The sequence below is a fragment of the Pinus tabuliformis genome, chromosome 8 (assembly GCF_031772625.1).
Source record: "Pinus tabuliformis cultivar Carrire ecotype Pingquan chromosome 8, CPIR1, whole genome shotgun sequence".
NCBI lineage: Eukaryota > Viridiplantae > Streptophyta > Pinopsida > Pinales > Pinaceae > Pinus > Pinus tabuliformis.
In genome coordinates, this window is record NC_142294.1 from 1800107939 (window position 1) to 1800114512 (window position 6574).

Sequence of the window (6574 nt, forward strand, 5' to 3'; positions counted from 1 at the left end):
TACATGAAATAAACTTTTCTCTGCATAAAAGTGCATGAACATTTCTCTACATGAAATAAACTCTTCTCTGCATAAAAGTGCGTGAACTTTTCTCTACATGAAATAAGCTTTTCTCTGCATAAAAGTGCGTGAACTTTTCTCTACATGGAATAAACTTTTCTCTGCATAAAAGTGCGTGAACTTTTCTCTACATGGAATAAACTTTTCTCTGCATAAAAGTGCGTGAACTTTTCTCTACATGGAATAAACTTTTCTCTGCATAAAAGTGCGTGAACGTTTCTCTACATGGAATAAACTTTTCTTTGCATAAAAGTGCGTGAACTTTTCTCTACATGAAGGAAACTTTGTTGCACTATAATTTATCAAATAAATTTGTTGCACTATAATTTATCATTTGTGTGATTTGCCATCAAGGACAACACTTGTCTCATAATGCCAACAATCTCCCCCTTTGGACTTGTCATACTGAGAATTGTCATCTAATATCTCTTCCGTAGATTCATCTAGATATATATAAGTGAGTTGATCTTCTATGAGTTGTTTGCCATCAAGTACAACACATGCATCATAATGCCAACAATCTCCCCCTTTGGACTTGATGGCAACAATACCAAATCACTCTCCCCCTTTGACATCAAGGGCAAAGGGCGAACCAAGATATTCTCTTTCCTAGAAAGGCATTCCGCTGTTCATACTCCCCCTAAGTACCTGTTGAAATCTCTGAATGAGCTCCCCCTTTGTATATGCCAAGGTGTACCAATCTGTTCATGCTACATGTTGAAAGCTCTGCTCTTGCTGAATTGTGTTGTTCATGCTCCCCCTGTATGTAAGCAAGGTCTGCAAAAAGGTGTTCTACAAGAACATGACTCTATACATCATACGTGACCTTCTTAGCACCAAATACTCATACATACATCCATCTCCCAACCAAGTGGGGATATACCAGAAAATGACAACCAAGTACATTACATCATTCATCCCAGGCATAGTGGGGAAACCAACATAGGCCGTTACATGACCTTGATATGACTGAAATATTTCATCAAATGACTACAATAGATAGAGACACACTATTACATCATGTGTCTTGACATGACATTTATAACAGAGACCAAACACCTAAATAAGATCATGATAAACATCAGCAACGACACTGAATGATCTGCTCCATAGCATCTGTCACCAGCAACTTGTATTAGTGCATGAATCATCATGGTATGTCCGTATCAAATCATCCTTTTGAACAGAATTCTGTATATACAAAATCATTCTATCATATGTGAGAAACACCATAGCCATCCAGATCTGCATGGACCAAGTATCATCAATTGGGAATATCAATCAACATATGTATGAAACAACCTATCATCATAAAGGTAAGAACTCATCATCATCAAGTCTCCAACAATGCAACTTTGAATAATCATCCATGTATCCAGCCAACAATCCTCATCCATATATGTGCCAAGAACAATAGGAATCCTGCATCATAATTGTAATATATGATCTTTATGCATATGACGAAAACAGCATATGAGTGACTCATCATCAAGTAAAGAAAATGTGAATTCTGGCTAAGTACTTCTCCTTATCCTTATGAAGATCACCATGTAAGCACCATTAGAGGATCAACCACAAATCTGATCTAAATATCAACTATGTAACCCCAAGAATCATCTAAAAAACTCATAACCATATCATAGCAAGATGAATCATTTATCCATATAAGCATCATCACCAAGGACTATTAACCATAATGCCAACAATGCATTAAAAGCAGATGCTCCCCCTAAACCTGTGCCATCTTGTTTACTGTCAGATCTGATCATTCATATCAGCAAGAAGTATCAATACATCATCATTATCAAGTTAGAAACAAAACACTTCTAACCATCAAGTCAATTCCACACATCATGAGCTAATTGTAACCATTATCAAACATCGCAAATAATAAACCGAACCATGATTGATCCTTTTCCTGAACCTGTCCCTACTGCCTTTCCTCAAACAATCATATACGCGACTATGCCATAACCACCTCGCGTATATACGTGACTTCTCTTTAAGAAACTTGCGTATGAGATTTAGGACACTGAAGTTTTACACTTCCAGCTCCCTCTAATTCTGTTATGTCTGTATGTTGTGCTGTGCTGCCTCTTTCTGACTGTACCTCTTTCTTCTTCCACATCTTCAAGTGTGATGATGATGTTTTCTCCTTTTGGTATGGTGCCCATACTTTGTTCCTGCATTCCTTAGCTATATGTCCAAGCTTGTTACATGCATAACATCTTACATGTTTCATATTCCTCCTGTAGCAATCAGCAGCTTTGTGACCAAACAAATTGCAAGAAAAACAGTATCCATTGAAGTACCTGGAATGTGATGATCTTTCGGTGTGATGATCTTGAACCATCCTTCTTCTGCATCTCGCTGCAACATGTCTAAGATTATGACATTCATAACATTCAATATTATTCATCTGCGTAAATGGCTGACCATAGTTAGGAGTAAGATATTTTCTTTGAGGAGTCTCTTTCCTTGATTGTTGATCGGGTTGACCTTTCATCTCCTTGTTGATCATTTTAGATTTCTCTTTAGAGTTCCTTGCCTCACCTTGTGAACTAGATTCACCTTCAACAGATTCATGAAAACCAAGACCAGTCTTGATAGCAAGAGACCTTTGACTACTAAGAATATCATCCAAGGCTTTAGTACTATCTTGAAATCGTAATAGTTTATCCTTTTCTTCTAATTTACCTTTCAAGATATTTACCTCAACTTGAAGTTGTTCCTCCTTTTCTAGACATTTCTTCTTCATGTCTTCTTCAACTTTCCTTCCTTCTTCCAACTGATGCCTTAGTTTGAGAATCTCCTTTTCTTGTTCTTCATTCAGATCCTGCTGCATTTGACGAGTTCTGAAGGCACATTCTAGTTCAGATTTGAACCTGATATCTTCGTTTACCTATTTTTCAATAGCTTGGAGTAGATCTTTATTCTGCTTCTTTGATTCTTCAAGATCTTCCTTTAGCGAGCGGATCGTGGCTTCAAGACTTTCATAGTAACTGGATCTATCTCTGAGTTTCTTGATGGTTGTGCTTCTTTCATTGACTTCATCTCTTAATGATGTCACTTCACCCTGCAACTTTTGACATTGATTTTCCTTGTCCTTGAGTAACTTTCTTACCTTGTTTCCTTCCTCTGATTGAGCTTTTAGTTTGGTAACTTCTTCTTTGAAATCACATTCTCTTTTGTTCAATAGATCTTGTTGATCTTTAATTTTGTCTGTAAGCCTTCTAAATACTTCCTCTATTTGATACTTTTCTTGCTCACCCATAAAATCAAATTCAGTTGCTTCACTATCACTTTCATCTTTTCCAAATGGATAGATAGCTGGAACATCAGAGGATAGCAAATTCATACCTGATAGTTCATCTTCATTCTAAAATGATTCTGAATCTAATTCTGAATCTGAAGAGCTTCTTATACCTAATCCCCAATCGATTCTCCCACTGTCATAGTTCTTCTGAGATGTCTTCTTCTTCTTAGGTGCTTTCCTCTTAAGCTTCTTTCCCATAGTTCCACGGATCTCCTTCAAGCGATCAAGCTTCTACCAAAGGACCTGCTCTGATACCAATTGTTGGAAATAATACTGAGAGGGGGGGGGGGGGTGAATCAGTATTATCACATCAATAAAACTTTTTCATTTCCATATTCAGATTCATATATGCTACTTCCACAACTTCTTATGATTTAGTTAGTTGATCCTTAATGAGTGCATTAGAACATTATCAACCATATTAACAGTAAACAGGTGCAGTAAAATAGAACAGATCATCACACATAAGCCACACACATGAACACCATGATATAAGGTGGAAACCCAATGTGGGAGAAAACCACCTGCTGCAAGTCATCTCAATCTTCTTCTTAATAAGAAAATCTTTTTACAATATTTATGTACTGGTGCAGTCTTATACCAGTACGCAGGCTTCTACCTGCAGAGAGCTACAACCCTCTCTCGTTCTCTAGTCTCTCCTGGAAGGGCGCTACAACCCCCATAGTTCTTGTACTAGCCGATCCATTTACTAGTACGCAGGCTGCTACCTGCTACAATGCTCCAAAGTTTTCAACTGCTACTGGAAGGGAGTTACCACCCCCTTAGCTCTTGTACTAGCTAAGATACTAGTATGTAGGCACCGGCCTACAATCTTCTCTCCTCCGGGTACCACGTTTCATACATTTTCATACTGGATACTCTTGAAGCACAACACATAATCTAAAAGGCCACGTTTCATCCAATTTTCATCCTAGACCCATTAATATCATTGAAGCACATAATCAATCAATCTTCTGAATCACCCAAACACCAGATCAATACATATACAAGGATAATATATGTGTTAGCACCCAGATCTAGTCCATCAGATCACATAAATATGAGTCATTATGATGTTGGAAATAATACTGAGAGGGGGGGGTGAATCAGTATTATCAGAACTATAAAACTTTTTCAATGCTCAGAAACATATACGCTACTTCAGTTAAGTTAACCCGCGTGTACACGCTACTGTGTCTAAAGAAACTTGCGTATATCTAGAAATCTTATGATTCAGTTAGCTTAGTCTTCAGTAAATACATCAAATCATTATTAAGCATATTAACAGTAACCAGGTGCAGAATAACAGAACAGAACATCACACAAGAGCCACACACATGAACACAAAGATATAAGGTGGAAACCCAATGTGGGTGAAAACCACCTGCTGCAAGTCATCTCAATCTTCTTCTTAATAAGAAAATCCTTTTACAATGTTTGTACTGGTGCAGTCTTATACCAGTACGGGAGCTACAACCCCCTTTGCTCTTGTACTAGCTGATCCATTTACTAGTACGCAGGCTGCTACCTGCTACAATGCTCCAAAGATCTCCTTTAGCTTTTGTACTAGCTTAGATACTAGTACGTAGGTGCTTGCCTACAATCTTCTCATCTCCAGGTACCACGTTTCATCAATTTTCAGACTGGATACACTGAAGCACAACACATAATCTGTAAGGCCACTTTTCATCCAATTTTCATACTGGACCCATAACTATCATTGAAGCTCAAAACAATCATCAAACTCTGAATCACTGAAACCCTGTTAAAAACAGTCACCAGAACACGGAGTAGACACAGAACTCTGTAATAACCATCAGATCCATCTGCAACTTCAAATATCAAGCTTTACAATGTATACGCTACTTCGATGAATCAAACCCGCGTGTATACGCGCTTTTTCCAAAGACAACCCGTGTACAGATCTAAAAATAATTTCTCATAACTTGCAGCTGTACCAGACATCAGTCATACTCATAACACTTATAGAACAATACATGCGTCAGTATGTAGATCTAGAATAATCATCATAAAGATAGTTCATTTCAAACCATTTGATCCTGATCTCTCCTTAGATCTAGTTCTCCATCAACCGGTGAGATCTCTCCTTAGCTCAGATCAAGCAATGCATTATCAACCCATAACCCTGCATACTGGATCTAATGCTTCATCAGATATTCAAGACATTTCAGATGCCCTTGCCTAATGATTTCCTTCTCCTTATATAGCCTTAGGCCTTGTTCAATACCAAGGGCCACAACCATAGAACTCCAATACCATCAACTTCAAAACTAGGGATCATCACGTCCGTCGAGACACCAAGGTCCAAAACCATAGGCACAACTTCCAAGGACTAACCGCCATGGACCAAAGGTACGTTTTCATATACACGCACTTTTCTTGAAGCCAACCTGCGTGTACACGCGACTTGGGCTTAATGAACCTGCGTGTATGAACTTTCTCTTCTTCTTATAGTCTGATCATCAATTCCTTGCTGCTATCCTTCTGCACTATGATTTCTCATCAGTGTGGTTTGCCATCAAGGACAACACTTGTCTCATAATGCCAACAATCTCCCCCTTTGGACTTGATGGCAAAGCTAACTTGTCACACTTAGAACTATCATCTGATTCCTTTGAGCCGTCCTCCATCAGTCACATCTGATATCTCTTCTGAAGATTCATCCAGTTATACATAAGTGAGATATTTTTCTATGAGAGGGTTGCCATCAAGTACAACACATGCATCATAATGCCAACAATCTCCCCCTTTGGACTTGATGGCAACAACACCAAATCACTCTCCCCCTTTGACATCAAGGGCAAAGGGTGGACCAAGATATTCTCTTCCTTTGCTGAATCATTCCACTGTCCATACTCCCCCTGAGTACCTGCTGAAATCTCTGAATAATCTCCCCCTTTGTATATGCCAAGGTGTACCAATCTGTCCATGCTCCCTCTGAGTACATGCTGAATCTCTGTACCGCTGAAGTGTGTTGTTCATGCTCTTCCTGACTGTAGGCAAGATCTACAAAAGATGTTCTTCAAGAAGAACATGACTCTATACATCATAAAAGACCTTCCTATCACCAAAGACTCATACATACATCCATCTCTCAACTAAGTGAGGATATACAAACATTGACTCATCCACCCAACCAAGTGGGGATACATCAAAAGTTTACATATGACAACCAAT